The sequence below is a fragment of the Symphalangus syndactylus genome, chromosome 24 (assembly GCF_028878055.3).
Source record: "Symphalangus syndactylus isolate Jambi chromosome 24, NHGRI_mSymSyn1-v2.1_pri, whole genome shotgun sequence".
Classification (NCBI taxonomy): domain Eukaryota; kingdom Metazoa; phylum Chordata; class Mammalia; order Primates; family Hylobatidae; genus Symphalangus; species Symphalangus syndactylus.
In genome coordinates this window covers 58821419-58839874 of record NC_072446.2, presented here as the reverse complement: position 1 = coordinate 58839874, position 18456 = coordinate 58821419, and the positions used below count along the sequence as shown (strand labels likewise).

At 39.0% G+C, this 18456-nt stretch overlaps 1 non-coding gene across 1 annotated transcript; it reads left to right on the top strand.

Annotated features, from left to right (window-relative positions):
- Positions 1–341: 341 nt before the first annotated feature.
- LOC129474964 (U1 spliceosomal RNA) lies at positions 342–505 on the top strand. The gene has a single exon (XR_008654706.1). It is a non-coding gene; the product is annotated as a U1 spliceosomal RNA (small nuclear RNA).
- Positions 506–18456: the final 17951 nt, after the last annotated feature.

The window sequence follows — 18456 nt, the reverse complement described above, 5'->3', positions numbered from 1 at the left end:
AAGAAAGGGACCCATGTTGAGATCTACATCCTCAAATCAGGTTAAGATGGACAGAGATGCTTATTTCACTGTCTATGTGTTTATACCTGATTCTTTCAACCAGGGAGACAGCCTGACACATGGAGAAAGCACGAGTCAAAGGTCAAATGCATCCACCTGCAGGTCTTGTCACTGACCACTTAGCATCCCATAATATCACTGAACCTCAGTTTGCTCATATGTAAAATAAAATTTTAAAAAATAGAAAATGTAGGTAGCATATCCAGCTCAGATGGCTCTAGTCCCTTACTGTGACCCAACCATTTCTAATTTGGCACAAGTTACAATAAAAGACAAACGTGATGCTTACCTGGCAGGGCAAATACCATGATCACAAAGGTGGTTTTCCCAGGGTAAGGCTTATCCATTACACTCTGGATGTACAAACTCCTGCAATTTCCCCAAATATGGGAAACTCGACTACATCATTTGTTTTCATGGGGGACTGTATTTGCACTTTCCCCTAATTTTAAAAAAAGAAGACAAGCACAATTCAGAAAGGTAAAATAGAATTAACTAAATGCACAAAAGAGAGGAATAACGAAATACTTTGAGAGCTAAGCTAGTTCCTATAATTAGGCAATATTCATGACTCTGAGCCTCCTGGAAGTGAGGGCAAAAATGGAAATAAAAGAGTTTCCCCAAAAGGAAGAAGTATACCAATGCTTCAAAAGAAATAAAGTCTAAACTGACAACAGATAACAAAATATTTCTCATGTAAAATCTTATAAGGGTAACATTGAGTGCCATGATAGATAGGTCTTCTGACATCAGTTTCATTTTAAAAATGCAGGCCAGATTTTTACTTGGATGCTTTAATAAGGAACTTGGATAACAACTGAGAGGTTAACATCAAAATCCATTTCAGTTCAAGTGATTCTGGAGGGGATTAAGCTGATATGGTCTCAGAATGATGCCTGACAGTAATCAAACATAATACAAGTGCAGAACCAGGAAAGCATAACCACTCTGAGTGATATGGAATAAGAAATTTATTATAGGAATTCAACTTTACACAATTGTGGAAGGTGCTGGAGAATAAGGGTCCAAAAACAGGAGTTGGAGAATCAGGGGAAAGTCATCAGCCAGGCCTCCTGGAGCACTGACACCAATGGACACGTCAGAGGTTCCAGAAGAACTTAGAAGCCAAGCATGCCTAACAACCAGAGTGGGCCCCTAGCCAGGCTGGTGGAAGAGTTTATGGAAGCTCTTGCCACTTCACAGATAGCGCCTTTGTGAGTTTGCAGCCAAGAATCCAGTGGTCAGCCTGGAGTTGCTCTTTGTCAACAGGGCTAGGAGTTAATAGAGAGAGTTGGACATGAGGTTGGGAGAGGCAGTGGTAAACCAGAACCCACCTGTGCACCTGTCTCTCTCTGCAAATGACAACCATGACCTTCAGACATTGTGGCTGTGTCCTCACATTGCTTCTCCAAACCACCACAAAGTTCTCTTTGGCCAACTGCAGTCTAGAAACACACAAAGAAAAGGATTCTGGCAAACTTAGTAACAGATGAGCCAAGTGTTTCCTGAACAAAAACCATACAGAACTACATTCCAGCCAGTGAAAAGGAAGAAAGAGAAAAAAATGGAGAAATAATCTAAGGGTGCCTTCCTCCTTTCTCATAGGATGGTTTTTGGAAGCTGCTCGTGGCATTTCTTCTCTCATTTCAATGGCCAGCAGTTAAATCATTCTGTGACCATATATCATCCTGGTTTTCAGGTAAAATTCCAGGACGTGGCAAAGAAGCCCCAGATAACTGCGTGCTTTAATGCTTGACCTGACCATAACCCCTGGACTGCATTGAAACTGATTCACCTTCCGTGGCCTGTCTGGATCTAGCCAAGTCAGAAAATATACTTGAATAAAAGTGACTAACACAATGGCAACCCAGCCCAAAATGAGGCTTCTAATGAGAGGGTGATAATACTAGGTGGGGCTCAAATACTTGGTCTTCTAGTCAGTAATATGATTATGCTTATAATAACATGATAATTTTACTGAAGATTTACTCTATACAAGGCACTGTGTCTGTTTTATCCTATTTAATTCCCACAATACTAAAAGGTTCACAAAAGGCTATATGGAGGCACCATAAGTTTAAAATCTTGCTCTAAGTCACACTTAGATTGCTAACAAGGACCAATCTAGGTCTTGAACTCTGACCTGTCTGACTCTATCACACCTACCCTCATTTTCCTTGTCTCCTCCCACAATGATGTTTAGAAAAGCAACAGAGCAAAGTGCTTAGCATGAAGGAGAGGCATTATGCAAATTTTAACTCTTAAAGGTATTCGCAATTTGCCCCACTATATCATCAATATTGGCTTTTACCTGGTGTGTAGCTATAATGTGCAAGTTGTGTATTAACTCCATTCCAGAGATTATCTCATGGTTCAAGATTGCTGCTCTGGCTCCAGCCATCAGCAACAGCTCTCAGCTAATGCAGGTGACATCACCCTCTCCACTTCCTCACCCTTCCAGGGTTGCATAATAGTAAGATGAGTATTTTGCTTGGAGCTCCCACACACGTCGCAAATAACATCCTGAGTTTCAGAATTCATGTCAGTTTGCCTGTGAGGCTGAACACTTGAAGTGCTCCTCCTTCAAAGTCACATAAACCATAAACCCAGTCCATGAGAGCTGGTCTTTTGGCCAGGACCTTATATACCTATTGATCTAGCCACTTAAAGACATCTTTGTTAATATATTGTTCCTAATGCTGTTGGGTAATTGAGGTCTTTGTTTTTCAATTGTTTATTTATTTATGATTTTAACAGACAAATTGAAACTTTAATTGACAAATTAAAATTGTATATATTTTATATCATTTTTGAAATATGTGTGTAATGTAGAATAATTAAATCTAGCTACTGAACACATGCATTATTCCACATAATTACCATTTTTGCATGTGTTGAGAGTGCTTAAAATCTACTCATTTAACAATTTTCACAAAGGACATGAACAGATACTTTTCACAACAAAACATACATGCAGCCAATGAGCATATGAAAAAGCTCAATATCATCGATTGTTAGAGAAATGCAAGTCAAAACCACAAAGAGGTACGATCTCACACCAGTCAGAATGACTATGACTACAAAATTTTTAAATAACAGAGGCTGGTGAGGTTGTGCAGAAAAAGGAACACTCATACACTGTTGGTGGGAGTGTAAATCAGTTGAACCATTGTGGAAGACAGTGTGGCAATTCCTCAAAGACCTAAAAACAGAACTACCGTTGGACCCAGTAATCTCATTACTGGGTATATACCCAAAGGAAAGTAAATCATTCTATTATGAGGACACATGCATGTGTATGTTAATTGCAGCACTATTCACCAAAGCAAAAACATGGACTCAACCTAAATGCCCATCAATGATAGACAGGACAAAGAAAATGTGGTATATATACACCAAGGAATACAAGCAGCCAAAGATAAAACCACAAAATCAAAAACAACAACGACAACAAAAAAGATTATGTCCTTTGCAGGAACATGGTTGGAGCTTCTGGAGGGAGCTGGAAGCCATTATCTTTAGCAAACTAATGCAGGAACAGAAATCCAAATGTCACATGTTCTCACTTACAAATGGGAGCTAAAGAGAACACACGACGCAGAGGGGAACTACACACACTGGGACCTATTGGAGGGTGGAGGGTGAGAGGAGGGAGAGGATCAGGAAACATAACTAATGCGTATTAGGCTTAATACCTAGGTGATCAAATAATTTGTACAACGAACCCCCATGACAGGAGTTTGCCTATATAACAAACCTGCACATGTACCCCTGAACTTAAAAGTTTAAAAAAAGGATACAACATGATTAATTATAGTTACCATATTGTACAATAGATCTCCTGAACTTATTCCTCCTATCTAACTAAAATTTTGTACCTTAAGGTCTGTGTTTTATTGTTCGTGTATTAGGCTCTGGTGAACAGGTAGAATTTTTTTTTTTTTTTTTTTTTTTTGAGATGGAGTCTCGCTCTGTCACCCAGGCTGAAGTGAAATGGCACAATCCTGGCTCACTGCAACCTCCGCCTCCTGTGTTCAAGCGATTCTCCTGCCTCAGCCTCCTGAGTAGCTGGGATTATAGGCGCGTGCCACCACGCCCAGCTAATTTTTGTATTTTTAGTAGAGACAGGGTTTCACCATGTTGGTCAGGCTGGTCTCGAGCTCCTGACCTCATGATCTGCCCACCTTGGCCTCCCAAAGTACTGGGATTACAGCCATGAGCCACTACTCTCAGCCTAGAATTTTTTCCTGATTGTGAAAATATAGCCTCTTTTTCTACTAATAGGTTCAAACTACCAATGATCTGGTCTGAAGCAGGTTAAAAGAGTCATAGTTTTTGTTTTGCATCCTCCATAGCACCATTATCCAAAAATGATGACCAAAATCATCAAAATAGACCCTTAGCAAAGATTCCAAGAACTCCTAAAGACAGATCAATTTTCAAAATAAAATCTGTCAGATGCATTTTGCTTTATTTTGTTTATGAGTAAAGAAGCATCTAATAAGTCAAACTTCTGGTAGGGGAGGGGCATCTGTTGGCTAAAAGCAACATATATGTTAAGTCCAAAGCCTGTGCCAAGTACTTTGAACCTACCTCTGCTTTAAAATATCTGGTGAATATTTAAGGATGGCTACATCACAGGTTTGTTCTAGTTCACCTCTACTATATGAACAAACCATCACAGAGATGGAATAATTCTATCTCTAGTCTTCCATGTTTTTTCCCTCTAGCATTTCACTAAACTATACCAATTAATATTTATACCACATTATTTGAGTGTGGTCTGTGTATTATAAGTATTTATTCTGGGACCACTTTAAGGAAATTTCCGTAGTTCCATTGTTGTGTGGTCAATTTATTGATGCTCATTAAAACCAATGTAGCTGGAAAAGTATTTTTACTTTTTATAACTAACTCACCTGCTTTCCCTAAAGAGTGCCTCCTACTAACTCCAGAGCAAAAGTACTCCTGAGTATCTTTATGGGTTTGACATGTAGGTTTGGGACTGGAAATTTGAGGGGGTCTTGAGTTCCATGTCTCAGTTAATGAAATTCTTTCCAGACTAGCCAATTAGCACACAGAAAGCCCAGCAATGAAGGCAAGTAAAAATGAGTAATCTCCAGAAACTTTCAGATGCCACGGGGAGGATTAAGGTTTCTCCAGGCCAAGCCCAATTAGGGTTTGGAACAACTCAATTCAGGTCCCAAGGACTTCAATAAAATCTTCTGATCTCTGGGTCCTTTTTATTTATATATATATTCATGCATGCTTATTTGAAACCCAAAATAACCCTGTGGACCAGATAGCTCATGTATTATTTTCGATAAAAACCTGAGTACCAAAAGGTTATGCAGTTCATCTATCACCATTTTTGATAAGGGTGACAATCTGTGTCCCAAGATCCTTTAATATTCTTGTCATCAAACCCAGAGACTTTTCCAAAATCAGAATATGAAAAACAAGAGGTAGAACACAAGGTGACTTTCAAGTGCTTGCATTTACAAGTGATGATGGTTGGAAATGTGACTGTAAGTCTGTACTGTGCTTTTTAATAACTTGATTGTGAAGCTGGAAAGACACTTCCTGCCTCTGCTTGGTGGTCTCATTAGACTACCATTCTCCTCAATGTTGGCAATGTATTCCAGTTTCCCTTTCCTATCTTCACGCCATTCATTCCAATGCAGGGAAAAGATTTCAAAAACCACCGCAATGCTCCCATTAGTATTAAATCTTACACTTTAAATTTAAGATATTTAATATCAAAGCTGTGAAACTGCCAAATGGATAGATTTTTCTTATTGATTATATATTTAATAATTTTATGAGAAACTACATGTTTATTTCTGTTAAGAATGATTGGATTGAAGATAGCTTAAAGAAAAAAAAGCCCAAATTCCACAACTATGCAATACATTCATGTAACAAACTTGCACATGTACCCCTGAATCCATGAAAATAAAAAATAGGACATTTTGAAGACCTATTTCTTTGGTTAGTGTTCTCATAATAACAAAGCAAAACCTTATTTTTAAGTTGTGATTTCTTCCACAAGCAAAAAAAAATTCTTTGTTGTATCAGCTAATTTATTCTCATCCTATTCATTTTAATAATTTTTTCTCATACTTGGAACATGTCATTACATAAAATAATCATCTTTTGCCCAGGATAAAGTAATAAAAGAATTAGAAGAAACTTAGCCCAAAATTTATGCACAGACATTTGGAGTATTTCCATCTTGTGAACTTCAGATTTATTTTCACCCTGGCCTCTTATTTTGAAATTGCTTCTCAGAGTCATCACGTTTGTGCCTGTCTTCGTGGTAAATTATTTTTAGCATAGCAATATTCTCAGATCAATTGCTGGTGGTAGTAATGTCAGTATCAATCATGTACAAACACGTAATAGCTGGGAGACAAATGAGATCCACCTCCCCTTCTTCTTTTAGCCAGGTACAATTTGCTCTTCTGAAAGATGTCTTTACTACAAAGTAATTTCCTGGGAAGTCTGAAAACACATCAGTTAGGCACTAAGAATTCTTTCAGCCCACCTGATCTGCAGAGGCAGGAAGGTTCATCTCTGTGAATTGGCCAAAACCATGGACAGATCCTCCATACTACTGTACCAGATGGTGGTTCTGAGAGTACTGTCATGGAGAAGGGTCCTGTAACCTCTATCCTGCCTTCCTGAGCCTTTATATTTTTCTCCTTCAGTAAGTCCTTCTCCTCTTCCTCCTCCTCCTTGTTCTCCTCCTCCTCCTCTTCCACCTTTTCCTTTTTTGTAATTTCCTAGCCCTTAGATGTTAGGATTTCCTGGTTGTTTACAATCTGAATTCTAGTCGTTTGGCCCTGAGGACTTTTCCCAAAATTGCTAATGGATTTTGCAATTTTTTCCTTGCCTCTTAATATGACTTTTCTTTGTATTATTTCTTTTGCCCAAATATATGTCACATTTTTGTTCTTCTAAGTTGTATTCTTTTGTTTTGTTTTATTAATGTTGGCTACTGTGTTCACCCAGCCAGCCTCTCAAAAGGCTGTTTTCGTTATATTCATCACAAATGCTATACTTAAATATGTCATAATTTGAAAGTAAATGTATCCCATGTATAGCATGTGTCATATTTTACATAGGTGATATGTCAGTCAGGATGTCAGCATGAAAGAGGTGGTTTACACAGATGGAGTAATTGAGGAGTTTATTGAGGGACTACTTATACATGTATGGAAAAATAAAGCAAATGAAGCATAGTGAAGTCCATGGGACTAGCAACAGACTGGAGTCATTATCCTGTTAGGCCTAAAGAGACAAGGGAGTGGCGAGATTAATGGAATCTGGAGAGGGCTTTCTGATGGGAGATACAGCATTTGGGACAGGAATGAAGTTAGTATGCAATGAGCCAGCAGGAAGGGAGCCTGGAAAGTGAAAATCCTGAGATGACTCTCCCGCCCAACTCTCCAAGTTTTTAAACAGCACTTCCTGTTGGCCTAATCCAGTGGGAGGCCATAAAGCAATGAATCTCATTGATGTGGTCCATGAAAGCCAATTTCCAGGCACAACACACAGTGGAGAACCATGGAGAGGAGATCTGAAGGGAAAACAGAAATAACCAGACACATATAGTATGCATTGTTGGATCTACAAAATAATGTTGAAAAATTGCAGAGGCATTATAAACCCGATATGATCTATATTGTAGAACCAAATTTATCCATATTGACCACTTGTTACTTATAACAAGTGACTGATCTTCAGGGGTATCTTGCTCAGATACTTTGTCCTCTCTTGAGTATTAAAGCCAATTATTCATCATGAGATTCCTCACTCAATGCCACTCACCACTCAAAACATTAGACAAACATGAATAGGTAATCATCATTGTCTAACACTAGCATAGCTTGGAAAAACCTTCAGGTGAGTATATTCAGCCATACGTGAACAAGTAACATCATGTTCTACCAAAATCTTTTCCTCAATTTATTCGATGATTTATAACAGCTTTCAAAACTCCCCTTGATTGAGGTTGAACATAACCCTTAAAATCTGAAAACAGCCACAGTGCTGTGGTTTTTGACGAATCACCCCAGCTAAAAGTCGCAAGCTCATGCTTCTTATTTATTCATCTGTTCTTGCCAAGGAAACTTGCCAGCTCCTCCTGGTGCATGTCTCCTGGGAAAAATGAGAGGAGAAATAATAAGGACACCTTGAAGAAACAATGTAATTATACATAAAGTACTGTAGGCAATGATGAAAGTTTAGATGATTTTGCCGTCTCATGTGGAACTAAGAACAAGAGCCCTCCTTTCCCTGACAGTGGAAAAAAGATACGAAGACACATTCTGGCTTAGATATGTATCTTTTTAAATATTTACTTTTAATCACCATTTTAATCCTGGCATTTATATACAGCTACATGGTAAAATGACTGACTTCCCTCATGAAGGCTGAACCCGTGATTTGGCTATGTCACCCCCATACTCTAATAAGCTGAGTCAACCCATCATCAACAAGTCACCAGATACAAATTAGTGACATGTTTATGCTATTGGCTAATAGTTAACATTGCTGTTGGGCCCAAATGGATGAAAGGTCCTTCTTAACATCTACAAATAAATAACCAATTCATCAAATGTCACTCTCTCCACCTGGCATTTAGAGGATATGTTAGTATAGCACCATACCATTTACAACATTTTAGCTTTTTAGTTAACACCTTTCAATATACTCCTGCTTCAAAAATTGTCCCTCACCCTAACGCATTGTTCATTTTGATGAACAGATATTGTAATAGACATCTGTTGTTTTTATCTGTCCAACATCCTCGTACCTTTCTCTGGAAAAGAGCCCCCGTATTTTCCTCTGTCTAATAAAAACTTCTCCTTTCTTAGTCCACGTGGTTTAGCTTAGTCTAACATCCCATGTCAGCTCCAGAAGGCACAACACACAGGCCTGGCCAGGTAGCTGATTTCAATACTTGAACCCAATTGGGAAAGAATTGGTGACATGCTACAAGCCAAATTAATGAACTGCTATTCCAAAATTTTATAAACATTACAGGGGAAAATAAACTTTCCTTTGGGGTTAAGCCATCAAAGAGGGTAATGGACCATACAAGTGAAGATGGTGAAAGCTCTGCATCCAGCCATACCTGAATCTGTAGCCACCTCTGGACACTTGAAGGATGTGAAACCAGAAATTTTCTTCATTGCTAAAGCCAGTTAGAGTTGTAGTTCTATCCCTGATAACCAAAAGAAAGAATTCTGATTAATGCAAGCGGAAAACTACAATCTGGAATGTGTCCAAAAATCTAAGGATAACATAACTAAATTTCGTTACCTATACTCAGGGTTTCATACATTTCTATTATAGTTGAGTCTGAGCTGATCCAATTTTGAAAAAGATAAGCCTTACTTCTGTTGTCATCACCTTGAACATTGCCATCTGTGTCAGATTCAGCCCCCAGCAATGCTTACTTAGCCATTCGTAAGAAAATATCCAAAAGCATGCCCACTCTAATCCTCCAGTACTCTAGGGGGAGAGTGGCTCATTTTTCCATGCACAAATGAGATTACTAAAAGTTTTTTCTCAACATTTTAGAACGACAGTCACCACATGTATTATAGATATTAATCTTAAAAAAACAACCCTTTAAAATGGTTCCTGAGCCAATTGTTTAAATTATACTAACTTGTGAAAATACCCTTTTTAATAAAAATATCTGTAGATGGTGGACCTTGCTTGGTATGTAGTTTAGATTACTATTCAGCAAATATTCTCTTCCTTCACCCTCCCTATAAACAGTGTTATGCTTGGCCATGTGATTTGCTTTGGCCATACATTAGTAAACATGATGCAATAAAAGCCTTATTGTTTTTGCATGGCTTGGCTTGGATTTTAAGCTCCAGTATTAAGCCATGATAAGAGCACATCTTGGGTAGGTAGCTGCTACCACTTTAGCCTGGGTTACAGAAAAAAATACGTGTGGAACAGACAAAAACCAAACACAGCCTGGAACCTAGCTGAGCCAACCTGTAGCATGAAGTAAAACTACTCAGCCAATCCCATTCTAGATCAGCCAAACCACAGGAAACTGTAATGTGAGAATAAAATACTTATTGTAAGCTATTACAGTTGGGATGATTTTTTCCACAGCACTACAGGGGCACTATTTGACTGCTATACTTTGTATGAATGCACTTCCATGCTTCATGTGCTGTTGTATAGCTCATGCAGCCAGTATTCCTTAAGAGATAGGAGATGCACAAGAGAAGTGGGTCCTTGATCTAAAATATTATCATTGAATGTCAGCCCTTAATTTGATCTCAGACACAGTCTAAGCAAATAATCCCCATCCCAATTTACATTGAGACCAAGAGGGTAAAATGACTTCCCTCAGGTTACATGACTAAAATGACATAGAACCGACGTCACACAAAAGAATCTTTACTTCCAGCCTCACGATCTTCCCATAATGCCACTCTCACCTCTCTTGGGCATGTATAGATAAATTCCTACTCTACTTTAACATCTCACTGTCCTTGCATTGATAATGCTGGTTCCTCTAAGGACTAGTTTATAGCAAAATACAGAACATAAAAACTAATGATATTGGACGTTTGCAAAGATTTTCACTACCAGAGAAGGGAGGTAATGCCAATTTGTCTATTCCTATTCCTCAGCGGTAGGCAAAGAGTAGCTTTGGCCAAGACTGCTTCCATTTCTTGCCAGTCTGTATTCTGAATGTCTGAGTTTATTTTTTTACATCTATGCTAATAATTATTTAGAGAATATACTTCTATTTTCATCTTTTTGAATGTGTTCTATTAAATATATTATTTTTAGAAGAAAAAAGAACTATTGGGTACTAGGTTTAATACCTTGGTGATGAAATAATCTGTACAGCAAACCTCCATGACACTAGTTTACCTATACAACAAACTTTCACATGTACCCCAAACCTGAAATAAAAGTTAAAATAAAATAATAACAATAATTGAAAAAAATCTCTATAGCAAAATGAGCTGAGACCCTGTAGATTGTTTAAACCAGAAGTCATAAACTCAGATGACTTTAGGGTGAGAAAAGTAAAACACGTGAGTCAGGAGGCAGGATGAGGATTCTTGTAACTGAGCATATCAGGCCCTGTTACATAGGGTGGGGAGAACAACAGCTACTAACTAGCTAATTGTGACCAAGTTGCCAAATCTTTGGTTATTCCAAAAGAAGTCACATCTCTGAATTTTTATAGGAAATAATAAATTTTTAAAGGGTTGTGACCATTTTTATTGACACTACATTTCCTATAAAACATACCTGTGAACTGGATGTCACTGGTATGTAACTTCTGGCATAAATTAATGTACAGGGAATAGCACTGCAATAAACATGGATGTTCAGATGTCTCCTCGACATACTAGTTTCATTTTCTTTGAATATATATACCCAGTAATTGGATTGCTGGATCACAGGGACGTTTTATTTTTAATATTTTGGGGAACGTGCATATTGTTTTCCATAATAGCTGTACTAATTTACATTCCTACCAACAATGTATATTTTTAATATTTTGGGGAGTGTCCATACTGTTTTCCATTATTATGTACTAATTTAGATTCCTACCAACAATGTGTATGAATACTTGTTTCTCTACATCCTTGCTAGCAATTGTTATTTTTTGTCTTTTTTTTTTTTTTTTGAGACGGAGTCTCGCTCTGTCGCCCAGGCTGGAGTGCAGTGGCGCCATCTCGGCTCACTGCAAGCTCCGCCTCCCGGGTTCACGCCATTCTCCTGCCTCAGCCTCTCCGAGTAGCTGGGACTACAGGTGCCCGCCACCACGCCCGGTTAATTTTTTTTTGTATTTTTAGTAGAGACGGGGTTTCAACGTGGTCTCGATCTCCTGACCTCGTGATCCGCCCGCCTCGGCCTCCCAAAGTGCTGGGATTACAAGCGTGAGCCACCGCGCCCGGCCTATTTTTTGTCTTTTTGACATTTACCGTTCTCACTGGGATAAGGTGGTATTTTATCATGGTTTTAATTTGCATTTCTGTGATGTTAGTGATGTTGAGCATTTTTTCATACATCTGTTGGCCATATACATGTCTTCTTTTGAGAAATGTCTGTTCAGTCCTTTTGTCCATTTTTAAATTAGTTTATTTGATTTTTTGCTATTGAGTTGAGTTCCTTATATATTCAGAATATTAACCCTTTGTCAGACACATAGTTTGAAAATATTTTCTCCCATTCTGTAGGTTGTTTCTTCACTCTATTGTTTCTCTTGCTATGCAGAAGCTTTTTAGTTCAATGTAATTTCTTTTATCTATTTTTGCTTTTGTTGCCTGTGCTTTTGAGTTTTTATTTAAAAAATTCTTGTCTAGCCCAATTTCAAGATGCATTCCACCTATATTTTCTTCTAGTAGTTTCAGGTCTTACAATTACATCTTTAATACATTTAGAGGTGATTTTTTTAGATGCTGAGAGATTGGAGACTAGTTTCATTCTTCTACATGTGGATATCCAGTTTTCCCAGCATCGTTTATTGAAGAAACTATCCTTTCCCCAACGTGTGTTCTTGGCACCTTTATAAAAAACGATTTGGCTATAAGTGCATGAATTTATTTCTGGGTTCTGTATTCTGTTCCATTGGTCTATGTGTCTGTTTTATGTCCATCAACAGGTTAGTGGACAAGCAAACCGTTAGTGCTATCGGTCATGCAATGAATACTAACCAACAATAAAAAGGAATAAAATATTGTTACACATTACACCATGGAAAATTTCAAAATAACTGTGCTGAGTGACAGAATCTAGACCAAAAACAAGTACACATTATGTTATTCCCTTTATATAACACTCAAGAAATATGCAACCTCATCTATACTGGTATAAAGCAAAGCAGTGGCAGACTGAGGATGGGTGGTGTGAAGGGGTGGGAGAAGTGTGGGAGGGAGGCATAGGAAAGCGGCATGAGAAATCTTTTGGAGAAGATGGATATATTCATTATCCGACTGCAGGGATTATTTCACAGGTGCATACATGTATCAAAACTAGCTAAATTGCAAAACTAGTCAAACTTCACAGTTTACTCTATGTTAATTATACCTTAACAAAGCTGTTTTGAAAAATTGAAAAGAAATTAATGCATAGTGAATGTGTTATTAGAACTTTAAAATAATCTAACTATGGCCTATATTAATTATAATATCTGGATTGTAGGATTTTAAAAGAGAAAATAAATCTACAAACTAGGATTGAGTGACTAATTCTAGAAATATCTGTTTGTAAGGGTGTACTTTTTGGTTCACTCCAGTATCATAAGACAATAAAGTAAATATTGTATAGTGAAATTCTCTAAAAATAGACAATGCCATATTTTGCCAAAACATCTATGAAAGGATAGAATATTTTCAGAAGAGTGGAAAATATCTGAGAGCACAGCCATAAATTTATAACTGTTCCTCTAGCATGTTAAGTAATATTATACATCAATTTATCTGCTTGGGGTAGGTCGTTCAAACTGATACTAAATAGTGTATAATTATCCAAAGCATTCAGATCAAAGTAAGTAGTTTCCTAGAATCTTATGTTTCATTATAATGGGCAGAGTTTACCTTATAAAATTAGTGTACACCTTTGAATGTGTTAAATTTTATTTTACACATAAAATTTTTATCTTTTAAAATTCCTGTTTATATTTGCTAACAAGGCATATACTTTGTTCTCTCTGAATTATTTCTGAATTATAAGTAGTTTGAGAAGTACAAAAAAACTCCTTGTTGAAGATAATTTCCATAATTATTTAAAAAGTAAATTGAGAAACATTTACTATGGTTTTTAAAAGATCATCAAAAAGGAAAGAGAAATAACACAAGGTAGAGAATTCATGAATAGGTAATCACTTTCTGCAGACAATAAGCAATGTTCCAATAAACCCTGAGAAATAACTAATTACTTTTCCAAGTGAGCAAACATTATTCTGTAGTCCCGTAGACCTGAAAAGGAATCTAAATATAGTGAATAGCAATGTGTTCCTAATTTTCAAAAGGAGATTAAAAGGGCCCTTAGTCCTCATTGTTTAGCTCCTTCAAATCCTATCAAAATAATAGAACCTAAATTAGCAAAAGAAGCAAATTTTCACTGTCCTGGAAAATAAGGAAGCAAGAAGTAGCTTTTGTTTGTGAAGAGTTGTTTGGTCTGAATAAATTAGATGACTTTGATGAAATTACAAAAGGAATATAACCCAAAGCACTGTAGATTCAATGCTTTGATGATAATAAACCCTTGAAGCCGTATGAATTCTCTTCAGTATATTAATTTAAGATGGCTTAAATAATAAAAGACAGCTGAGAATTTTCAACTGAAGGAAAAACAGAGATAGGTTATTTAAGGAAAAGATACAAGTTGGTGAAAGCTATAGGAATTGGAGGTAGGACCAACTGAATCACAGTGATTTAGAAGTGGGTGTATACTGAGAAACTAAAATTTCCCAAGTATCTGAATTTTTAGTTATAGCAAATGTGAGAGTATATGTAAATACTAGAGGAAAATGAGGTGAGATCTTGGAAAATAAGAATATTCTGGAGGAAAAAAAGACTTGATCAATGCTGAGTTCAAAATTGGGCAATGATCTGTAAAGTGGTAATGATATTTCAGAAAGCCTGAGTATGGGCTAGAATGGAGGGAACAGACAGGGCAGGGTCTTTAGGAATAATCCACTGAAAGAGTTGAGAGTCGATATGGTTTGGCTCTGTGTCCCCACCCAAATCTCATCTTGAATTGTACTCCCATAATTCCCACATGTTGTGGGAGGGACCAAGTGGGAGATAATTGAATCATGAGGGCAGTTTCCCCATACTGTTCTCGTGATAATGAATACGTCTCATGAGATCTGATGGTTATTATAAGGGGGACTTTTCCTGCACAAGCTCTCTTTTTTTGCCTGCTGCCATCCATGTAAGACCTGACTTGCCACTCCTTGCTTTCTGCCATGATTGTGAAGCCTCCCTAGCCATGTGGAACTGTAAGTCCAAAAAACCTCTTTCTGTTATAAATTGCCCAGTCTCACGTATGTCTTTATCAGCAATGTGAAAACAAACGAATACAACAGTACAATATGACAGTAGAGAATTGTTCCTACCTGATTAATGTACCATTACTGCATTTAAAATGTTTGCAATGAATGCAGCAAAAATAGCAAAGCCCAACCTGATTTTTAACAAGGCTGTATTTTAAATTGTGATTTTCAGTGGTATATACCCTATTTCTCTCCAGATTACACACCCCACACAACTGAAGAGAAATCAACAGAAAAATTAGATCTTTCTCCAGTAGTCCGAAGAATATTCAAAGGTTTGGGGGACTCTCCTACGGCTGATTCTGGCTTGCTCTGTACCCCCAGTGGTAGGTTTTCCTTGGTATGATGCTCTGTGAATCCAAAGTTCTCCTTTTAGAAGTACATGTAAATGTGAGTGTCCCAATCATGCCTCAGGTGGTTTCGGTTTTTTAAAAAATCACCCAAGATCTCTTGATTTCTAGTATTAAGCCATAAATGGGAGCATTCTAGTCTTGTTTTGCAGGACAACATCTTCAAAGAGACTATAGGGGTCTGTGGCACATCTGAGCCAAAACCAAACACCCAACGTCATTGCTACAGATACAAAAGTAAATAAATGAAAAGCAGCTCCAGGTATCAGTGATTTTTATATCTCATGCTGTCAATCTGTTTGTGTCATTATTTTTTCAAGTACACAAAACTGATAAATATGAGACCATTTGGGGGAGGTTACACAAAAATAAGTATGCCTGTCGGCCACAATATATTATTAAATAGTATTGTAGTCCTCAGCATTTCTCAAACTATTGATGATGCTTCCTACATTACAGCACATGTTTTCACAACTCTTTGAAATTATAGACTTTTGGCTCTGAGGTATCTAATCCAACAGTCTCTTTTTACAGATAGAAAGATAGAAGCTTTGAGAGGTGCAATAGGTTGGCCCACAGCCAAGTGGTATACATACCTAGTACTAGCAGAGCCTGCAATAGGGTTCCTGACAACAGGCTTCTAGGTCTATCCTCAAAACGTGCTGCTGCCATTCTCTCTACTGTTCACCTTGACTCTTGTCATTGGAAAAAGGAGTTTGAGAAATAGTTGTCAAAAAAGCAATTTGTGTGCACACATGGGTGTGTATTAGCATTTCAAAAAACAATGTATCAATAGATATCCAAAGGATAAATACGTTTCCTCTTCCACTTGCTTACTACATTGTTGCGTATTGAAAATTTAGTATTTGAATAACCAAAAAAATTATCTTTCCATTTGCTATTCTGGCCTGACAACATTATGATGAGCTGTATTTTATGTAAACCACTAAAGAGGACTTATTTTAATTAGTCATTCAGGTTTTATATCATTTGTGGCCAATTTTACACAGTTTTAGTTATTTAAAATGTAGCTATGTGAGATTCAACATTTACCAGCATTTCATATTTGGAAATTATTTAAGAAATGAAGTGGCCAGGCGCAGTGGCTCACGCCTGTAATCCCAGCACTTTGGGAGGCCAAAGCGGATGGATCACAAGGTCAGGAGATAGAGACCATCCTGGCTAACACGGTGAAACATGAAAACCTTGTGTTATACTCAAACGGACGGACTATGAGGTGGTAAGCTGTTAAACAAGATAGAGTGATAGAAAGGGGGAACAAAGGCAGAAACGAGCCTCTGAGCAGTAGTGAGCTGAGGGGCCCAGAGTTGATCTGTTTCCCTTTATTAATACTTTCACCATCTTAATACTTCTCCAGAAACCTTGCCTCCACCATGGCCCTAAGTCCTAACAGATAGCTTAATTTTCTTAGAGGAATTCAAATAACAATAATAAATAATGTCATACAGACTTCTAACGTTTTAATAGAAACCTTCAGCAATGCCCACATTTTTATTTGACAATTTTTTAAAGGGCTCTGAGGGAGCCAAATATGTCAGCAAACAGACACGCTCTGAAGACAGGGTGGTCCATGGCATTCAAAGTGTATTCATTTCTACCGATGGTGCTTTTCTTGCGTAGGTTCTGACTTGTGTAGATTTGGACTTCATGCTAAAATAAAAAGAGAGGAATCTGTATATACATGAGAGAGTGTGTGTAACGTGTCGATGGTATAAATAGTCTCTTCCTCTCTGAATTGCATGCACTTAAGCCCCTAAGAAAAGATCTCTTACCTCTTATCTAAGTAAAGCAGAATTTTGAGCTTTGAAGCTAAATGATACAACGAGATCAGTGTAAATACTCTTTAATACAACAATATTTAAGTTGCTTTGAAACAGTCGTCCTCATTTCGTTACATACAGAACGTTCGTTCTTCCTCCCTCTCAGGCAAGAAGCGGAGTCCGTCGTCAGCAGTTAGCAGAGTCCAGTGCGAGTGCACGTTTCTTAACTGGATAACTTAGTTGCCCCCGCCCCCCGTCGCTGTGCCTGAATTCGCCTCCAGCAGAAGACGTTCAGCGGGCGACTTGGCCCGGCGCCTGGGATCGGTGGCTATGCGTTCCCCAACTAGCACCCTCGCTGTCCTTGTGCAGTGGAACGTCCCCAGGTCTGAGAATGCACCTCCCGGTGTGTCCACCCCGGCCGCGTCACTCCTGAAGGCAGATCTTGGAGGTGCAGCCAGGACTCCTAGAGGAGCCTCCTCCAGTCACCATCGCGGGTGGGGCGAGCCCGGTCTCCTGCTAGGCTTCCCAGCCGCTTCGCTCCGGACCTGCCTGGAGCCTACAAAAAACAAGGGCTCGTCCTTGCACTCTCGCCCCCAATGGATCACCCCTAGAAGGTGCTTTCCCCAACCCTCCTGCTGCCAAGGAGAGCAAACCTCCCCGGGGATTTGCCCAAAGTGGTGGGAGGAGGGTTAATATTTGCTTTGTTATTGGGATAAGGGGAGGCAAGTATGCCTTGGGTGTGTGTGTGTGTGTGTTTGAGAGAGAGAGAAAGAGAGGTGTTTCTGCAGCGGGAAACAAGCAGGAAGAGGCACAGAAGCCGGCGCCCCAGCTCCCCTCAGGGCCTCCGAGAGCGGCACACACCGTAATTCCCTTCCCAGAGCCTACAGATTCCCACAAACAATGACATCACTCCGCCGCCGCTGGCCTGATTACAGCTGGGGGGATTTTCCTGGGCGCGCGGCGGGCCCGGCTGAGATGGGGGAGCTCTCCGGTGCTGAAAGGGGCGGGGGCGCGGGCTCGCTGCGCTGTGCTGCGCCCCCAGAAGGCGGAGGCGGCCGGGCCGGGCCGGGGGTGGGCGGGGGCGGGCCCGGGGCGGCCCAGGGCGGGGCCCGCCGCTTCCCCCGCCCTCATTGGCCGCTGGCGGACTCACGTCACCCGAGCTGGTGCTCTCCTCCAGCCCCTGGGGAATTGGAGCTGAGGA